Source organism: Hypanus sabinus, chromosome 10 (assembly GCF_030144855.1).
Source record: "Hypanus sabinus isolate sHypSab1 chromosome 10, sHypSab1.hap1, whole genome shotgun sequence".
Taxonomy (NCBI): Eukaryota; Metazoa; Chordata; class Chondrichthyes; order Myliobatiformes; family Dasyatidae; genus Hypanus; species Hypanus sabinus.
In genome coordinates, this window is record NC_082715.1 from 139,450,734 (window position 1) to 139,472,756 (window position 22,023).

The following is a 22,023-nucleotide window of genomic DNA, read 5'->3' on the forward strand; positions in this document are numbered from 1 at the left end:
ATGGTCAAGAGGTTCAGTAGTTCTTCAGACCAAACATCAGAATTGGGAAGAAACGCGATATAAGTGATTTCAACTGTGGAATGATTGTTGGTACCAGATGGGGTGGTTTGAGGATCACAGGAACTGCTGATACCCTGGAATTCATGCACAACGGTCCTTAGATTTTACAGGGAATGGTGCAAAGAGCAAAAAAAAATCCTGAGTGGTAGCTCTGTGGGTGAAAATGCCTCGTTAATGTGAAGTGTCAGAGTAGAATGGTCAGACTGGTTCAAGCTGACAGGAAAGTGACAGTAACTCAGTAACCACGTGGTACAACAGTGGTGTGCAGAAGAGCATCTCTGAATTCATAACATGTTGAGGCTTGAAGTGGATGGGCCACAGCAGCAGAGGACCATGAACATACACTCAGTGGCCATTTTATTAGGTACAAGAGGTAGCTAATAAAGTGCCCACTGAGTATATGCTATGAAATCGGTTCTTTTGTGGCAGCAGTACATTAAAAATTACTATAAGAATATAGAAAGTAAGTAATACAAAAAGGTAGTGTTCCTGGGTTCATGGATCATTTAGAAATCTGATGGCAGAAAGGAAGGAGCTGTATCTAAAGTAGTGAGTGTGTGTCTTCAGTCTCCTGTACTTAATGAAAACTTTGCTTCAGTATTCACCAGGGAGGAGACTGCTGAGCCTCTGGCAATGATCTTTGCATCATCAATAGGGATGGGAAAAGTACCAAAGGATTGGAAGGCAAAGGGTGGTTGTAGATGGCTCGTACTCTGCATGGAGGATGATGACCAGAGGTGTTCCACAGGAATCTGTTCTGGGACCCCTCCTCTTTGTGATTTTCATAAACGATCTGGATGAGGAAGTCAAAGAGTGGGTGAGTAAGTTTGCTGATGATACAAAAGTTAGGGGTGCTGTGGATAGTCTGGAGGGTTGTCAGAGGTTACAGTGGGACATCGATAAGATGCAGAACTGGGCTGAGAAGTGGCAGATGGAGTTCAACCCAGATCAGTGTGAGGTGGCTCATTGTGGTAGGTCAGATGAGAGGCAATGATCGTGTGGATAGCCAGAGGCTTTCTCCCAGAGCTGAAATGGCTAATACAAGGGAGCATAGTTTTAAGGTGCTTGGAAGTAGGTACAAGGGGGATGTCAGAGGTAAGTTTTGCACACAGAGAGTGGTGGCTCTGTGGAATGCACCACCAGCGACGGTGGGAGAGGCTGATACAATAGGGTCATTTAAGGGACTCTTAGATAGGTATAAGGAGCTTAGCAAAATAGAGGGCTATGCAATAGTGAAACGCTAGGCAGCTTCTAGAGTAGGTTACATGGTCAGCACAACATTATAGACCAAAGGGTGGTGAGGGTCCTTCATGATGGAACTTAACTTCTTAAGGCACCATGTTCTGAAGATGTACCTGATGGTGGTGTGGCCAGAACCATGATGAAGCTGGCTGGTTTGTAGCCTTATGCAGCTTTTTCCAATCTTGTACAGTGGCTCCTGTGCACTAGACGGTGAACCCACCAGTTAGAATGCTCTCTACGGTACTTTGGTAGAAATTTGCTGGAGTATTTAGTGACATACCAAATTTCCTCAAACTCCTCCTGAAGCAGCCAAGCAATATTTCTGAAAGCTCAATTAACATACTGAGTCAACCCAAAGACAGTCCAGGCACAGGACTTGCACTTACTAGGTTTCCAATCCATGAAATCTCTTCCGCCATTTTTTTCCTCCAGATGGAGAACTTTCTACATGTGTAGCCATTCATAAACAGAGATAAATAAAGACAAAATATAAGGATTAAAGATTAGCAGCTTTATTTCTCAAACGTACATTGAAACATGCAGTGAAATGCATCAACGACCAACACAGTTTGAGGATGTGCTGAGGCCAGCCCATAATGTCACCATGTTTCTGGTGCCGATAGAGAATGCCCACAGCTTACTAACCCTAACCTGGACATTGTTGGAACATGGGAGGAAACATCCACATGCTGCTGTGCAATAGGAAGGGTTTAAGCCAAACACAGGCAAATGGGACTGGCTCAAATGGCAATTTTGGTCTGTGTGGACCATTTGGGCCAAAGAGCCCATTTCCATGTTGTATGACTTCATGAAAAATAATTTGTTCCATGTACACAATACCCATTGACCCTCATATCTCCTTTAAACTTTTCCCCTCTCACCAGAAACTTGCACCCTCTAGTTCAAGCTAACCTGCCCCGGGGAAAAAATAATTTAACTATCTACCCCATCACTGACCATTGGACCTCAACTTCTAGAGTTCTAGTTTCAGGAAAAGTAGAGGAGGCTTGACCCAAATGCAGAGCAATGGAGACGATTTAGCGGTGAGCAATAATTTTATTAGTGAACTGCAAAATGTCAAGCCACAAGTGGCCATGAACAAGAGAGAACAGGTTCTTAACTCAATGAGGCAACTGAGGGCCAGAAGCAACTGGTTGAGTCTGGCTGGCATGATTGGTGAACTGAGGACTGTGGATGAGAGTTGGGTTTAAATAGGTTGCAGGTGACGAGTTGGAAACGAGTGACCGATGATTCCTGTTAGCTGGGTTGTGACTCCGAGGCCTGACACTGATTGACTTACACAGTTGATCTCAATCCTGTTATCACCTCAGGCAAATTTTTTAGCTGTTCTCTGAACTACCAGTTTGGGTGTCTTCCATAAATTTACTAACCATGATTCTGATATTCTCATCTAAATCATTAGACAATCCAGTTATATAATATCCCAAAAAATAGTCTGTTCAGCAAAGCAGACAAGTTGAACCAGGATTTCAGCTATAATTGGCTGACCTAGATTTATTTATCAGAAAATTATTGTCACATGCCTGCATTACAGAGTACAGATTGCACTCTGAACGTTGGCTTTCTTGGAGTCAATGAGCCAATTGTGGATGTGTCCTACAATATTCCAGTGTCGAGCACCTAGTACCAGTGGCAGAGGAATGGATTCCCATCATTTTAGGATTTATCATGGGTTGTGCAAAGTTCGATTCCCTGTGCCATTTTACATTGTAACAGTTCTGTAAAAGAATGAAAGGTATTCATGTATATTTCTTCAGTTCCTGAGCACAATTAGTAATCACCTTCGGAATGATGCAGTTACAAAAAATCTTGTTTCAGTATTTGTACAGAGATCATGTTGGTAAATCTGGTAGGAGCACAGGATGTTGCAAATGCTGAGGGTGGAGTGCTGGGGTAGGGGGGTGGAGTGGGTACAGACACACCCAGCCCTGAGACACCAGGCAAGGTCATTTGATTCCAAACAATTGGTTTATTGATCATTACAAAATGTCTCTCTGCTCCCTCCCCTCTCCCTTCCCCTTTTCTAAACTACAATTCCCCTCTCCCTGCCCCCTTCCTACACTCAGTCCGCAAAAGACACCCATATCAGAATCAGGTTTATCATCACTTACATGTCATGAAATTTGATCCACTTGTTCGGCAGCAGAACAGTACAATGCATAAAATTACTACAGTACTTTACAAAAGTCTTAGGCACTATAGTGATATATATGTACCTTAAGAGTTTTGCACAGTATATACCGTATATGTACAGTATTGTTAATAAGGAATGGAATTCCCTAATTATTTATTAGTTATTATTTACTATATTATAGTTTCAGCATTTAAAGTTAGGAAAGTGAATTAACCTCGCTTGTTCCAGTTTACTCCCACATTCCAAAGGTGTATGGGTTAGGGGTAGTCAGCTGCGGGCAAGTTATGTTGACGTCAGAAGCATGACAATGTTTGTGGGCTGCCCCCAGCACATCCTCACACCGTGCACCTCACTGTTTGTTTTGAGAACATGTGACAAATAAAGCTCATCTGTCCTTCTTCTTTCAGGTGGTGAGAAAGAAGTATCATAATAAAGAACTGTTGATTCAAGATTGTGATGAGAGGAAATTTCTCCAAGCAGCATTTCTCTTTCTTGGAGTTTCTTTTACTCAAGATTATAGATCAAAGTTTGGTTGATGTCACTTCCAGAACACAAGTGTAGATGAGCACGAAATAATTGGTACTCTGGATCCGATGCAGCACAAAAACAACACAAGAGAAAGCACAATAAGGTAAAGAACACAATAATTTCAAAAAGCACAATAAAAATAAATCTATGGACAGGGAAGGAATGGAGGGTTATGGGCTGAGTGCAGGTCGGTGGGACTAGGTGAGAGTAAGCATTTGGCACGGACTAAAAGGGCCGAGATGGCCTGTTTCCGTGCTGTAATTGTTATATGGTTATATGGCTATATATGGTAAGAGAGCTTATATACATAGATTGATTGTATGTTCATAAGGTGACACTGGGCACAGAAGTGACCGTATAAAGAAGATGGCAGCAGCAAACAAATCAACCAAAGCCGACATCCTTCAGACAGTTCATGAAATGACTTTTTGTTTTTACCTCATTTACTTCTTCTTTCAAGCATGACTCTGCTGCTGTTGGAGTCTGCGATTTACATTCTGATGCTGTGCTTTTGGGCCAGTTGAGCGATGTGGCGCTTTGCTATCTCTGAGGGAGTTCAATGAGTTTGGAGCTGAGCGTGCAGCCTGGACGCCAAGAAGGTCAGAGACGGGGCACGAGCTATGATCGGCTCCATCTCTTGCTGATTAAAGTGTCACGCAAGGTTGAAATCAACTAGGACGAGAGTGGAAGGCGAGCGCAATTTCAGCACCATCTGCCTGGGTTTGACCGGTATCTCTCTCCCTCTCACTCTTGCTCGCTGCTCCCAGATACAGGTACCTATGTTTGACTGGTGTCGCATCCTCTCGCTTTATGCCACTGGAGGATGGTAACAGAATCTAGGATATTGGGCAATGTATAATCGATGTGGTTGGTGGATTGGACACTGCAGTTCATGTATACGTGTTTCTGTTTTTAATTGCTCCTGTTTTTTGAAATAGCTGTTGAATGTGATTTTGATCAGAGTGGACATTCTCTGTGACCAGAGCCAGATATTTGTGTGTTGGGTGTTGGATGTTTTCTTTGACCAGGGCCATTGCCTTGTTTCGTGGCTGCCTGTGGGAAGATGAATCTCAGGGTTGTATCATGCATGTGTGCTATGATAACAAATTTTTGTTGAACTTTGAACCTTGAACTTTGCGCATTTTGTGACTCTGGCAGGACATGATAAAGTCGTGGTGGCTGGAGGTGTGGAGGAGTGGATCGGCTTTACGCCTTGGGGAAAGTGACTGAGTCTGGTGGTCCTGGTGCGGACAGAGATGACAAGATTTTTGGATTTTCAGGGAATCAGGCGACATGGATTTAGTGTAGAAAAGACATGCCAAGTTAAAAAATATCGACTGCAGTTTTACTGAACAGCAGAGTGGGCGGTGGACTGAATGATTACTGCTGCTTCTAGTTCTAATGTACTTAAGACTGCATTATATGTCAAATGACAGAGCAGGTTATGGTGCAATCTGAGGCAATTGTCCAAACAATTCATTTGGATGTATATTTTGAAAAGTAGGACTATTATTTGAATGGCTCTTTTTATGACTCCAGGGTGTATTGAAGTGCTTCACAACCAATGAAAATGCAGAGACTGTTGTAATGTGGGAAATGTGGTAAAAAGCAATATCTGCAAATAGCAATGTGATACAAATTTCATTTAGGATCTTTGCTCCACGGGCTTGTGCATTCCACACTCAGTGGCCACTTTATTAGGTACACCTGGACACCTGCTCGTTAATGCAAATCTCTAATGAGCCAATCATATGGCAGCAACTCAATGCATGCAGACATGGTCAAGAGGTCCAATTGTTATTCAGACCAAACATCAGAATGGGGAAGGCATGTGATCTAAGTGACTTTGATGTGGAATGATTGTCAGTGCCAGACAGGGTGGTTTGAGTATCTCAGAAACTGCTGTCCTTCTGGGATTTTTCTGCACAACAGAGTCTAGAATCTGCAAGGCAGCATTTACGGGAAGGAGTAAACAGTTGATGTTTTAGGCCGACAGCCTTCATCAGGACTGATGAAAGGTCTCAGCCAGAGACATCGACCACTTACTCTTTTCCACAGATGCTGCCTGACCTGCTGAGTTCCTCTAGCATTTTGTGTGTGTGTTGCTCTGGATTTCTAGCATCTGCAGATTTTCTCATATTTGTGAGTCTCTAGAGCTTACAGAGAATGGTGCAAGAAACGAGAAACATACAGTGAAGTGCAGTTCTGTGGGCAAAAATCACCTTGTTAATGAGAGAGGTCAGAGGAGAATGGCCAGACTGGTTCGAGGCAGGCGGCAATAACTCAGATAACCACTCATTACAACGGTGTTGTGCAGAAGAGCTTCTCTGAGCACACAACATGTCGAACCTTGAAGTGGATGGGCTCCAACGGCAGAAGACCACACCTGGTTCCACTCCTACACCTAATAAAGTGTATGTTATTAAACTTTTCCATTCAGTGAATGCTGCTCTTCAACTGAGGAAATACTGACACCTAGTGGTGAAACTCAGATCATTATGTTCAATCTTGTTCAGCTCTTTCAACTGAGGAGGATGAGATGAGAAAAGGAGGTCACAAGCATAGGGTGAAAGGTAAAATACTTAAGGGGAACCTGAAGGGGAACTTGCTCACTCAGAGGGTAGTGACTTCTGTGGTGCATAACTGGAGGTGAACATGAGCGCATCTAATTCCAGGGGAATTTTCAATTATACTACTCTAATCAGCAGTTTAAAAATATCATGCATAAATAATAATTCTTTTAATTTTATGAAGTCAATATGTTCAAAGGGATCTGAGAATACAGAACTATAATTCTCTGCAAGAGGTGTCACAGCTAGATAGGGTCGTAAAGAGAACCTTTTTGGCACATTGGCCTTCATAAATTAGACTATTGAGTACAGGAATTGGGATCTTATGCTGAAAAAGTTGTATAAGTTATCGGAGAGGTCAAATTTGGAGTATTATGTGCATTTCAGATCTCCTACCTACAGGGAAGATATAATTAAAATTGCAGGAGTCCGGGGAAAATTTACGTGGACATTGCCAGGGCTTGAGGGCCTGAGTTATAGGGAAAGGTTGAGTAGGTTAGGACTTTATTCCCTGGGAACAAGGGGAACATAAGGGGGCACGTCTTCACTCAGAGGGGAGGTGAGCATGTGGAACGAGCGGCCAGCAGAAGTAGTGGATGGGGGTTCAGTTGCATCATTTAAGAGAAGTTTGGGGAAGTACATGGATGGGAGAGATATGGAGGCTATATTCCAGGTGTGGGTCAATGGGACAAAGCAGAATGACAGTTCGACATGGACTAGATGGGCCGAAGGGCCTGTTTTTTTTGCCGTACCACTGCATGATTCTATGACCCTACTCTGCAAAATCATATTCAACATTGTAATTCTATTAGGATTTCCATATGCATAAAAAGCTGGAGGAGATTTGGCATTAATAGAATATAAAAACAAAGATGTAATGCTGAGATTTTAATGAGGCACAGGTCAGACCACACTTAGAGGATTGTGAGCAGTTTTGGGCCCCTTATCTAAAAAAGGATGTGTTAGCATCCACGGGAAGTTCAGGAGAATGATTATGGGAATTAAAGGATTAACATATGAGGAGCATTTGATGGCTTTGGGCCTGTACTCGTTGGATTCTACAAGAATGAGGGGGATCTCACTAAAATCTATTGAACTTTGAAAGGCCAAGATAGAGTGGATGTGGAGAGTGTCTTTCCTATAGTGGGGCAGTCTATGACTGGAGGGCAGAGCCTCAGGAAGAGGGATGCCTGTTTAGAACAGAGATGAGGAGGAATTTATTTAGCCAGAGGCTGGTGAATCTGTGGAATTCATTGCCACAGACGGCTGTAGAGATCAAGTCAAGAGGTATATTTATATCAGAGGTTAATAGGTTCTTGTTTAGTCAGGGCATCAAGGATAATGGGGAGAAGGCAGACAAATGGGGTTGAGAGGGATAGTAAATCCTAAATCTTTTTTTGATATTATTGATTCTAAAATATCTTCGTATCTGTGGCAGAATAAAAATCCTAGACTAAGCAAAAAATATTTACAGAAGCCTAAGAAGGAGGGTGGTTTGGCTTTGCCATACCTGAGATTTTACTATTGGGCAGTCAATATTCGATATTTAATATTTTGGACACGAAAATCAATTATAGCATCTTGCCCACAATGGGTAAATTTGGAATGTAAATCTGTACAAGACTTTTCATTGTTTTCAATTTTAGGATCTTTACTTCCTTTTTCTTTATCTAATTTGAATAAACAAATAACTAATCCCATAGTTAAACATACATTACGAATATGCTTTCAATTTCGTAAATTTTTTGGCTTGAATAAGTTTATCTTATCAAGCCCTATTATATCTAACTTTTTTTCAACCCTCTTTTATGGATCAAGCCTTTGTATTATGGAAAACAAAAGGTATAACATATTTTCATGATCTATTTTTAGATAATAGTTTTATGTCCTTTGAACAGCTATCTAATAAATATAATTTACCTAAAACTCATTTTTTTTAGATATTTGCAAGTTAGAAATTTCTTGAATAATATGTTACAGTCTTTTCTGAAATTATGTCCAATGGACATCATGGAAAATTTTTTAGCTCTGAAGGGTTTTGTAGCCACCATTTATAATATGATCCTGAAAATATAGCCAGACGTATCAGAAAAAATTAAGAAGGAATGGGAAAAAGAACTTCATTGTCTTATACCCACTGAGCAGTGGGAGAAAATTTTACAATTAGTCAATTCCTCTTCTATTTGTGCTAAACATGCCCTAATACGATTTAAGTTTATACATAGGGCTCACATGTCCAAGGATAAACTTGCTTGATTTTACTCTCATGTTAATCCAACCTGTGACAGATGTCATTCTGAAGTAGCTTCATTGACCCACATGTTTTGGTCTTGCCCTTGTTTGTAAAATTATTGGAAAGATATTTTCGGTATTATTTCAACAGTTCGGAATATCAAATTGCAACCGCATCCTATTACTGCAATTTTTGGTTTACCAATGGTTATCCCCCTTAGCCCAACTGATGATTGCATTTGTTACGTTAATGGCTAGAAGATCTATCCTATTGAACTGGAAAGAAATTAATCCTCCAACTGTATTTCAGTGGTTTTCTCCAACTATCTCTTGTTTGAGCTTAGAAAAAATTAGAAGTGTTGTCTTTGATTCTTCAGTTAAATTTGAAGAAACTTGGAGATCATTTATCCAACATTTTCATATTGGTTAAACTGACTTTTCCTAAACCCTGCTTCTATTATCCTTAATTATTTGGATGGAGGTGCGGAGTTATTGACGCTACTGTGTATATTTGACATAATGCAATGGCCCACGTTGGTTAGGTTTTTTTTTATTTTCTTCTTTTTTGGAGATATTATTTTCTTATTTACTCCCTTTTTCTGTAATTACTATGACTCTGGGAAGTTATTATATATGGATATCATCTATATGAATGTATACTTAACCTATTAATTATGTACTTTCAAACTCTCTGTATTCATGTTTCATTTATGTTTGTTTAAAATTAATAAAAAAAATTAAAAAGAGAAGGATAGTAAATCAACCACGATGGAATGGCAGAGCAGACTCGATGGGCCAAGTGGCCCAAGTCTGCTTCTATGCCTTATGGTTTTAATCTGATGGAACAGCTGGTTTCAGTCATAATTTCATTATTTTAAACTGAGATTTGGAATCTCGGGCTACAAGTTTGCAGATGATGCATCTGCAGTGAGCCATACCTCAAGCAATGATGAGCCAGAGTACAGGTATTGACATCATGTTACTATGCTACTAAGCGTAGTAACACAATGTCAATACATGAACCTTTTCCCTCAACGTCCACCAAACTAAACAGCTGGTCATTGACTCCAGGAAGGGTTGTGTGGCACACACCACTGTTTACTTCAACACTACTGATGTCTACAGGTTTGAGAGTTTCAAGTCCCCAAGAGCAAACTTCACCAATCGTCCGTCCTCATCCAACCACATAGACACCACGGCTGAGACAGCTCACCGATGGCTCTATTTCCTTCAGAAACCTGGAATGTCAAATCAAGGCATATCGTGAGGTCAGGAGTCCAGCTTATCATACTAGTGGACAACTCAATTGTCTTTCCACTGTGGGGTAGAGTCTGGCGGTACGTGCTTCTGGGGTTTTGTAAATTCTGCCCGTGGGGAAGTGGAGAAGGGAGAATGTCCAGGGTGGGAGGGGTCTTTGATTATGCTGGCTACTTTACCGAGGCGGCAGGAAGTGGAGACAGAGTCCATGGAGGAGAGATGGGTTCCTGTGATGTACTGAGCTGTACGCTTGCGCTCAGAGCAGTTGTCATACCAAACCATGATGCATCTGGACAGGATCTATAAAAATTTGGTGAGGGTCAAAGGGTACATGTGAAATTTTTGTCCTTAATCTTATAACTTTGTCCCTTCACTTGAGACTGTCGTTAGTGGAAACATCTCAATATCCGTTCTATCATGTCACTTTTGTTTGCTACACGTTTCAACGATGTCAGACGTCATTTTTCTAAGCTCCAAAGAATAAATGTCTAAATTTATCAGCAGTTCATGACAGGACATGCCTCTTCTCCCAGGGATAAGAAGAGTCAACGTCAGTGCAAGGTATCTGAATCAGAATCATTCATCACTGACATATGTTGTCAAATCTGTTGTGAAGTATGTTGTAAAACTTTGCAAGACCTAAAAATTATTATAAGTTGCAAAAAAAGTGGAAATGAGGAATAAAATCATGATATAGGAGCAGAATTAGGCTATTCAGCCCATTAAATCTGCACCATTCCACCATGGCTGATTTATTACCTCTCTCAACCCTATACTCCTGTCTTCTCATGCTAACTTTTGACTAATCAAGAACCTATCATCCTCCACTTTAAATATACCCAGTGGCTTGGCCTCTACAGCTATCTGAGGCAATGAATTCCACAGTCACCAGCCTCTAGCTAAAGAAATTCCTTCTCAATTCTGTTCTAAATGGGCATCCCCCTATTCTAAAGCTGTATCCTCTGGTGCTAGGCTCCCCCGCTATAGGAAACATTACATCCACTCTATCTAGAACTTTCAATATTTAAAAACAAGAGAAAATATGCTGGTGGACCAGATGAACTGCACCCTAGAGTTCTGAAAGAGGTAGTGGTAGAGACTGGGGAGTCATTGGAAATGATCTTTCAAAAATCATTGGACTCTGGCATGGTGCCAGAGGACAGGAAAATTGCAAATTTCACTCCATTCTTTAAGAAAGGAGGAAGGTAGCAGAAAGGAAATTATAGACCAGTCAGCCTGGCCTCAGTAGTTGGGAAGATGTTGGAGTCAATAGTTAAGGATGAGATTATGATGTACCTAGTGACACAAAACAAGATAGGACAATGTCAAGATGGTTTCCTTAAGGGAAACACTTTGCCTGATGAACCTGTTGCAAGATTACAAGTAGGATAGATAAAGGGGATGCAGTGGACATTGTATTTTCAGATTTTCAGAAGGACGTTGACCAGGTGTCACACATGAGGCTGATTACCAAGTTATAAGCCCATGGTATTACAGGAAATTTACTAGCATGGCTAGGGCATTGGCTGATTGGTAGGAGGCAGCATGTGGGAATAAAAGGATACATGGGAGCCCTTGTGCAGAACACCCTAAACGTTAACTTGCGGGTAGAGTTGGTGATGAGGAAGGCAAATGCAATGCTAGCATTTATTTCAAGAAGTCTAGAATACCGAGCAGGGATGTAATGCTGAGGCTTTATAAGGCATTGGTCAGACCACACATGGAGTATTGTGAACAGACTTGGGCCCGTTATCTTAGAAAAGTTACGCTATTATCGGAGCGGGTTCGGAAGGGCTTACAAGGATGATTCCTGGAATGAAAGGGTTACCACATGAGGAACGTTTGATGGCTCTGGGTCTGTACTCACTGGAATTCAGAAGGATGAGGAGGGATCTCATTGAAACCTTTTGAATGTTGAAAGGCCTGGACAGAGTAGATGTGGAAAGGATGTTTCCCATGCTGGGGGAGTCTAGGCCAAGAGGGCACAGCCTCAGGATAGGGGGGCATCTATTTAAAACAGAGGTGTGGAGACATTTCTTTAGTCAGAGGATGGTGAGTTTGTGGAATTTGTTACCACAGGCAGCTGTGGAGGCCAGGTCATTGGGTGCATTTAAGGCAGAGCTTGATAAGTTCTTGATTGGACACAGCATCAAATGTTACAGTTGCGGAGTGGGGTTGAGGAGGACAGAAAATTATTATCCATGATTGAATGGCAGAGCAGACTTGATGTCCCAAATGGCTAATTCTTCTCCTATATCTTAAGATCTTATGGTCTTATAACAAGAATAACAGAACAGTGTTCATGGGTTTACAGACCATTCAGGAATCTGATGCTAGAGGGAAAGACACTGTTCTGAAAGCACTGAGAGTGGGTCTTCAGGCTCCTTTGCCTCCTCCTCAGTGGTTGGAATGAAATACAGGGGCCAAACTTGCACAGTACTCCAGAGCCAGTCTTGCTAACACCTCGTGCATTTCTTCCAAAACAATCTTTCTCATTGTGGATGGTCGCAAACCCAGCTGAGAAGGGAGGAGGGTCGGGCATAGAGATTGTAATGCCGTCCCGTAAAGCCCAGAGAGGCAGAATCTACAGCAGAAGCTCCAAAACCCTTCGAAGGATCTTTGCCGAGAAGATGCTTGAAGTCGTGTGGTGAAAGCCACAAGTCTGTGGAGGCCACAGGGCTGACTAACTTTCTCTCACTATATCATTAGTGTTCTCCATTACACGCTGCACCTGCATGCTAACATTTCTTCCTTCAGATCTTATAGCATCTACATTCTTCTCTCTCTATCGAATTAATAGTTTGCCCATTGATTTCCCTATTGGAATGTATGGCCTCACACTTTTCTAAATGTGGGTCACTAAATGAGGATCTATCCTGGGCACAGTATATTGGTGCAATTACAAAGAAGGCATGACAGCGGCAATATTTCATTAGCAGTTTGGGGAGAATTGGTAAGTCACCAAAGACACTTGCAAGTTTCTACAGACGTACCGTGAAGAGCATTATAACTGGTTGCATCACCGTCTGGTATGGAGGGGGCACCGCACAGGATCACTAAAAGCTATAGAAAGTTGTAAACTCTATCATGGAAATCAGCCTCCCCTGCGTCCAGGACACCTTCAAAAGGCGATACCTCACAAAGGCAGCGTCCTTCATTAAGGACACCCACCACCCAGGACATGCCCTCTTCTCATTGCTACCATCAAGGAGGAGGCACAGGAGCCTGAAGACACATACTCAATCTTTCACTGGAGAATACCCTGCACTGTACAACAGTAGAAATTGGCAAAAGTCTTTGGTGACACACCAAATCTCCTCAAACCTACAAAATATGCCTTCTTCATGATCGTATCAATGGGTTGAGCCCAGCACAGATCTGCAGAGATGTTGACACCCAGGAACTTGATCTGCTCACCCTTTCCACTGCTGACCCCTCAATGAGTGTTCTCCCGACTTCGTCTACATGGTCCACAATCGGATCCTTGGTTTTGTGATCTTCATTAATGACAGGCTATAGTGTATAGTCCATTAGTTTAGTGATGAGATGTTATGATGAATACACAATCACACATAATGGGATAGGTTCAAGGGGCTGAATGGCTTTCTCATAGTTATATACTTCCAGCATACACAGGGAATAAAGATTGAAATGTATATATTTTCATGAGGAAATTATTATAAATAAGAGAAGTGCAAGACTAGAAATGAACTAACATTATCTCTTGCACCAACTTGCAGCTGGCTGCAGGGAATTATTGACAGAGACTGAGGAATAACTGGACTTCCTCCCCTAGTGAATTGCATAAGAGAGATCTAATGAGAAGAACTTAAATGGAGGTTGGAAGAATCGCCTCAAAATACTCCAGGGATGGAAGATATCGTGGAGTTATATTCTGTGCTGGATGTCAGCAGTTGGTGTGAAGGCAATGTTTATTCATGGGTGCAAAAAAAAATTCAGTAACTAAAAAAAAAGATGTTTTTTCCCAAATGGAATGACTGGAGAAGGCATTTCCCTTGTAATAGATTTTCTCTATCTTGTGGTTATCACACAAGTCAGACCTACACTGAATGCAGAACACATGCTAAGTGGTACTTCACATTGAGTGTTTAGAAATCCTATATCCTATATCCTATGCACTCTTATCATCAGATAGAAAATTCCCAATCAAGTTATCTTATCATTGGGCTAATTCCTACAGAAGTACCATGGGGAGCATTCTGACTGGTACGGAGGTTCCAAAGCACAGGATCGGAAAACACTGCAGAGAGTTTTCGACTCAGCCAGTCCATTATGGGCACAGACCTCCCTATCACTGAGGACATCTTCAATAGGTGATCCATCAAGAAGCCTCATGAAGAACCCTCACCACCCACCCAGGACATGTCCTCTTCTCATTACTATCATTAGGGAGGGGGTACAGGGGCTTGAAAACACACACTCAACATTTTGGGAACAGCCTCTTCTCCCTTACCATCAGATTTCTGAATGAACAATGAACTCATGAACACAACCTTAGGAATTTTTCCCTCTTTCCTTGCACTACTTCATTAATTTATTTTTTCCATACACTTCTATTGTAATTTTTAGCATTTATTATTATGTATTGCAACGTACTGCTGCTGCAAAACCACAAATTGCACAATATATGTCAGTGATATTAAACCTGATTCTGATTTTGGTATATTATGCTGAGCTGCATACAACACGGTTGTAGATCCTGAATGCTATGAATACGTACGACTTCACTAATATAGAACATGGTTGCACTAAATTTTAACTTACTCTGAGATCAATCTCACTTCTCCCTCTTACACAACCCTCTATTTTTCTATCATCCATGTGCTTCTCTGTGAGTCTCCTAACTGCCCCTAAATTACCTGTCTCTAGCTTGATTCCTGGCAGTGCGTTCCACACACTCTCCACTCTTGGTGTCAACAAAAATCTACCTCTGTCATCCCTCTAACCTTCTCTCCAGTCGCCTTAAAAGTATGCCATTTCTGCCCTGAGAAGGAGTCGATGGCTCTCCATTCAATTTCTCAGCATCTTGCACGACATTATCAAGTCACCTCTCATCCTCCTTTGCTCCAGACAGAAAAGACCTAGCTCACTCAATTCATCCTCCTAAGGTATGCTCTCTAACTTAGCCAGCATCCAGATAATTCTCTGCACCCTCTCTAAAGCTCCCACAACCTTCCTATAATGAAACGAGGCAATTGAAACGAAACACAACGTTCCAAGTGTGGAATATATTTTCTTCCTGCCTTCTTCCCATTGAAATGAATCACCTCAAATTTTTTCCCATTAAAATTCATCTTCCATTCACCTGCCCATTCCAGCAACCTGTTGATACCCTGCTGCAATCTATCATTACCCTCACGTTACTGCTAGGGCTTTCTGTCGCCTGTAAAATTTTTCTGAGGATCGTCACCCTGCCACGATGGGGAAGCCTGAGAGTGCCTGAGATCCTGAGAGTGATGCTGCCTGGAGTACAGGGCCAAGGTGGAGGTTCCAGATGAAGAGAGTTGCAACCAAGACATGGAGCGGAGCTGGTGGAAGATGATGACTCATCACAATGGAGGAAGCCTGCAGCAGTGATGGGTCCCCAATCGTCTTGTATTCCAAGCCACTGGGCCCGGGCCCTGACCTGTCAAAATACCATGTGGTGGCTGCCTGTGCATCAGTCACAAAGACACACCCAGGCATTCTCCACCACGTCAACAACCCCTCAGGAGAACTCCATACTCAACTTGAGCGATCGCACAAGTACTATATTTGTACATACAGAGCTTGAGGCACGTGCTCTGGGAAAATCTCTGTGAGGGCTCGTTGGACTACGGATGACCTGATTTATGAAATCTGACTTTACGTAAGTTCTCCCAAATCATTTTTCAAGATATAAACAATAGACAGTAGGTGCAGGAGTAGGCCATTCGGCCCTTCTAGCCAGCACCACCATTCACTGTGATCATGGCTGGTCGTACACAATCAGTACCCCGTTCCTGCCCTCTCCCCATATCCCTTGACCCCGCTATCTATAAGAGCTCTATCTAACTCTCTCTTGAATGCATCCAGAGACTTGGCCTCCACTGCCTTCTGGGGCAGAGCATTCCACATATCCACCACTCTCTGGGTGAAAAAGTTTTTCTGCATATTTGTTCTAAATGGCCTACCCCTTATTCTTAAACTGTGGCCTCTAGTTTAGCGGGAACATGCTTCCTGCCTCCAGCTTGTCCAATCCCTAAATAATCTTATATGTTTCAATCAGATCCCCTCTCATACTTCTAAATTCCAGTGTAAATAAAATGAAAATAAATAATAAAATGTGCCAGAATCAGTCGTGTTTGAAAAAGGATCCAGTGCTTTCCTGGCATATATGACGCATGGATTTTTCTCAGGCTTTACAGCTACATTCCAATGTTGATTTTAACTGAAGTTTTAATGACAAATTCTGCCATCAGCACTGATGCCTGGGCTTGTCTAGTCCAGAGGTATATATACTCAGCTCTCATTATCTGTTCCTCCTGATTGGTTAGTACTCAACAAATCAGGTTTCCACTGCCCCCCCTTGTTCAAAATCATTTTCCAGTTCTTACTCAGAGAGTAAGTATCTTCGTCTTTGTTGAAATTCTTCTTGTCTAGTTTTATTTCAATGGCTTCCTTCAACAGGTGGTCCCAAAACGCCAGCCATCTTGAATCCCAGGTAATCTTTGCCCCACATAAACTGGGATTTAACCTTCCTTACGGGTTTGTGGATGGTATTTATCCAGTTTTACTTCAGGATCCTGGCAATCCTTCCAGAAACAGTGGAAATATAAGGACAGCTGGCTTTTACAGGATTCCCTGTGAAGACAGAGCAAAGTATATCGGCCAAAAGGGGCACATATTGGAAACAGGCACCTAGAAGCAAAGGAGGTGTATCCGTTTGGATTCCCCAGAGAAATCAGTGGGAGCGGAACACTGCTTGTGCAATGACCACAGGATTGACTTTAACAGCACAAAACTACTAACCTGCACCCATGGCTTTTTGGGATGGCCTGGTGAAGGAAGCCGTTGAAATAAGTCTGGAGATATTGACACCCAGAACTTGAAGCTGCTCACCCTCTCCACCCCTGACCCCTCATTGAGGACAGGTGTGTGTTCTCCCAACTTCACCTACTTGATGTCCACAATCGGATCCTTGGTTTTGTGATCTTCATTAACGATAGGTTATAGTGTATAGTCCATCAGTTTAGTGATGAGATGTTGCGATGAATACACAATCACACATAATGGGATAGGTTCAAGGGGCTGAATAGCTTTCTCATAGTTATATACTTCCAGCATACACAGGGAATAAAGATTGAAATGTATATATTTTCATGAGGAAATTATTATAAATAAGAGAAGTGCAAGACTAGAAATGAACTAACATTATCTCTTGCACCAACTTGCAGCTGGCTGCAGGGAATTATTGACAGAGACTGAGGAATAACTGGACTTCCTCCCCTAGTGAATTGCATAAGAGAGATCTAATGAGAAGAACTTAAATGGAGGTTGGAAGAATCGCCTCAAAATACCCCAGGGATGGAAGATATCGTGGAGTTATATTCTGTGCTGGATGTCAGCAGTTGGTGTGAAGGCAATGTTTATTCATGGGTGCAAAAAAAAATTCAGTAACTAAAAAAAAAGATGTTTTTTCCCAAATGGAATGACTGGAGAAGGCATTTCCCTTGTAATAGATTTTCTCTACATTGTGGTTATCACACAGGTCAGACCTACACTGCATGCAGAACACATGCTAAGTGGTACTTCACATTGAGTGTTTAGAAATCCTATATCCTATATCCTATGCACATTTATCATCAGATAGAAAATTCCCAATCAAGTTATCTTATCATTGGGCTAATTCCTACAGAAGTACCATGGGGAGCATTCTGACTGGTACGGAGGTTCCAAAGCACAGGATCGGAAAACACTGCAGAGAGTTTTCGACTCAGCCAGTCCATTATGGGCACAGACCTCCCTATCACTGAGGACATCTTCAATAGGTGATCCATCAAGAAGCCTCATGAAGAACCCTCACCACCCACCCAGGACATGTCCTCTTCTCATTACTATCATTAGGGAGGGGGTACAGGGGCTTGAAAACACACACTCAACATTTTGGGAACAGCCTCTTCTCCCTTACCATCAGATTTCTGAATGGTCCCTGAACCTATAAACATAACGTCACAATTCTGCTCCACTTATTTGTTTAATATATTATTTCTTATTATAACCTGTGGTATTTTTTCTGTCCTGCACTATACTGCTGCCCCAAAACAAAAAAACTGATGACATATATCAATGATAATAGACTTGATCCATATGACAAATGAATATGCTACATCTAATTGTAGACTGCAGTCCTTTCACAGTGCAAATCAGTCGCCTCCCCTTCAGTGGCTGTACTCTTCTCCATCACACCCCACACACTCAATGGCCACGTTATTAGCTACACCTGTATGCCTGCTTGTTAATGCAAATATCTAATCAGACAGCAATCTGGCAGCAACTCAATGCATAAAGGCATGCAGACATGGTCAGGAGGCTCTGTAGCTGTCGAGACCAAACATGGGGAAGAGAAGTGACTTTGAGCTTGGAATCACTTTTGGTGCCAGATGGGGTGGTTTGAGTATTTCAGGCACCGCTGGTCTCCTGGGATTCTCATGCACAACAGTCTCAAGAGTTAACAGAGAGTGGTGCAAAAATCAAAGAGAAAAAGCATCTAGTGAGTGGCAGTTCTATGGGTAAAAATGCCTTGTTAATGAGAGAGAGAGATCAGATGAGAATGGCCAGGCTGGATCAAGCGGACAGGAAAGTGACAATAACTGAAGTAATCACATGTTACAACAGTGGCGTGCAGAAGAGCATCTCTGAATGCATAACACATCGACCCTGAAGTAAATGGGTTACAGCAGCAGAAGACCATGAACATGCACTCAGTGGCCACTTTATTAGGCACTGAGTGTATAAAATCCAAGTAAGCGCAGGAAAGCTAACCTACAAGGAAAATACTAGAAAACAATAACAATTCAGCAACAGTATCTACCTGCTGCACACTGCCATTGATGAGGATGATGCTGTTCTTGGACCCTCATCTTCCCATTACGGTAGCTGCTTAATTGTGGACAACCATTTGCAAATAGATGTGGCATCCATTTCATCTAAGCTTAGCTCTGTCTGCTGCATTCTAATTTTGCTGGTTATCAGTTCAAGTTCAAGTTCATTGTCATCTGACTTAATATATATTCACCGAAACTAAACAATGTTCCTCCGGACCATGGTGCACTCACACAACATGTAACACACACAGAGCACATTAACCAAAATATTATACTATAAATAAGTTACTGAAATGTAATTCAAAATGACCGGCTGGTGGCGTAGTGGCATCAGTGCCGGACTTTGGAGCGAAGGCTCACGAGTTTGAATCCAGCCGGCTCCAAAAAACCTGGAGAGGGTTGGGCTCCGCCAGGTTTCAGATGCCCAGGACACAGCTTATGATGAGCAATCACCAAAAAGATTGGCGCAAAAAGCTTGTCATGACAGCGCCCCGACGACTCCACCAGGAGTTAAGGGCACACACACACACACTTCAGAATGCATGGGAAGTGTGCAGCACAGGTGAACAGTAAACAGCTCACAGTCCAAGTGACAAGATCTCGGTGGTGGCAGGGTATTCATTGGTCTCACAGCCTGTGGGAAGTAGCTGATCCCCATTCTGGCAGTCCTAGTTCTGATGCTCCTGTAGCTCCTTCCTGATGGCTGCGGGTTAAAGAGGCTGTAGCATGGATGATAGGGATTCTCACAAATGATTTGAGTCCTCGAATACAACACTCCCGATAAGTGTCATAAGTGGGCTAGACAGCAGTGATACTCCCGGTGTTTTTTACTGAACTCGTGGTCCGATGCCTTGCAGCTTCCGTACCACACATTGATGCAGCCTGACAGGACACTCTCGATGGTGCTCCTGTCGAAAGCCCAGTGCTGCAGCTTCACAGGGGTAGCGCCTCAGCTTTAGGGCTGCTTGTTCCTGCTCCTGAGGACCGCATAGAAAAAGGGTGGATTCTTGTCTCCTCTGAATGATGTTTTCATCCATGATGTTTCAGATTCTGGTCACGGCTAAGGAGAGTTATGTCCGACAAAACCAGGTTCAGTAACAGTTATTACCCCTCAACCATCAGGTCCCACACCACCAGGTTCAGTAACACTTATTACCCCTCAACCATCAGGTGCCACACCACCAGGTTCAGGAATAGTTATTACCCTACAACCATCAGGTACCACACCACCAGGTTCAGGAATAGTTATTACCCTACAACCATCAGGTCCCACACCATCAGGTTCAGAAACAGTTATTAGCACTCAACCATCAGGATGCACATCACCAGGTTCAGGAACAGTTATTACCCCTCAACCATCAGGTCCCACACCACCAGGTCCAAGAACATTTATTACCCTACAACCGACAGGTCCCACACGACCAGGTTCAGGAACAGTTATTACCCTACAACCATCAGGTCCCACACCACCAGGTTCAGGAACAGGTATTACCCTACAACCATCAAGTCCCACACCACCAGGTTCAGGAACAGTTATTAACCCTCAACCATCAGGTCGCACACCACTAGGTTCAAGAACAGTTATTACTTTACAACCATCAGCTCCCACACCACCAGGTTCAGGAACAGTTATTACCCTCAACCAACAGGTCCCACAGCACCAGGTTCAGGAACAGTTATTACCCTCAACCAACAGGTCCCACAGCACCAGGTTCAGGAACAGTTATTACCCCTCAACCACCAGCCCGCACACCACAGGTTCAAGAACAGTTGTTACCCTACAATCATCAGGTCCAACACCACCAGGTTCAGGTACAGGTATTACCGCTCAACCATCAGTTCCCACACGGCTAGGTTCAGCAACAGTTATTACCCTAAAACCATCAGGTCCCACCCCAACAGGTTCAGTAACAGTTATTACCCTACAACCATCAGGTCCCACACAACCAGGTTCAGGAACAGTTATTACCCTACAACCATCAGGTCCCACACCACCAGGTTCAGGAACAGTTATTACCCTCAACCATCAGGTCCCACACCACCAGGTTCAGGAACAGTTATTAATCCTCAAACATCAGATCCCACACCACCAGGTTCAGGAACAGTTATTACACTACAACCATCAGGTCCCACACCACCAACTTCAGGAACAGTTATTACCCTACAACCATCAGGTCCCACACCACCAGGTTCAGGAACAGTTATTAATCCTCAAACATCAGGTGCCACACCACCAGGTTCAGGAAAAGTTATTACCCTACAACCATCAGGTCCCGCACCACCAGGTTCAGGAATAGTTATTACCCTACAACCATCAGGTCCCACACCATCAGGTTCAGAAACAGTTATTAGCACTCAACCACCAGGTCCCACACCACCAGGTTCAGGAACAGTTATTACCCCTCAACCATCAGGTCCCACACCACCAGGTCCAGGAACAGTTATTACCCTACAACCGACAGGTCCCACACCACCAGGTTCAGGAACAGTTATTACCCTACAACCATCAGGTCCCACACCACCAGGTTCAGGAACAGGTATTACCCTACAACCATCAAGTCCCACACCACCAGGTTCAGGAACAGTTATTAACCCTCAACCATCAGGTCGCACACCACTAGGTTCCAGAACAGTTATTACTTTACAACCATCAGCTCCCACACCACCAGGTTCAGGAACAGTTATTACCCTCAACCACCAGCCCGCACACCACAGGTTCAAGAACAGTTATTACCCTACAATCATCAGGTCCAACACCACCAGGTTCAGGTACAGGTATTACCGCTCAACCATCAGTTCCCACACGACTAGGTTCAGCAACAGTTATTACACCAAAACCATCAGGTCCCACCCCAACAGGTTCAGTAACAGTTATTACCCTACAACCATCAGG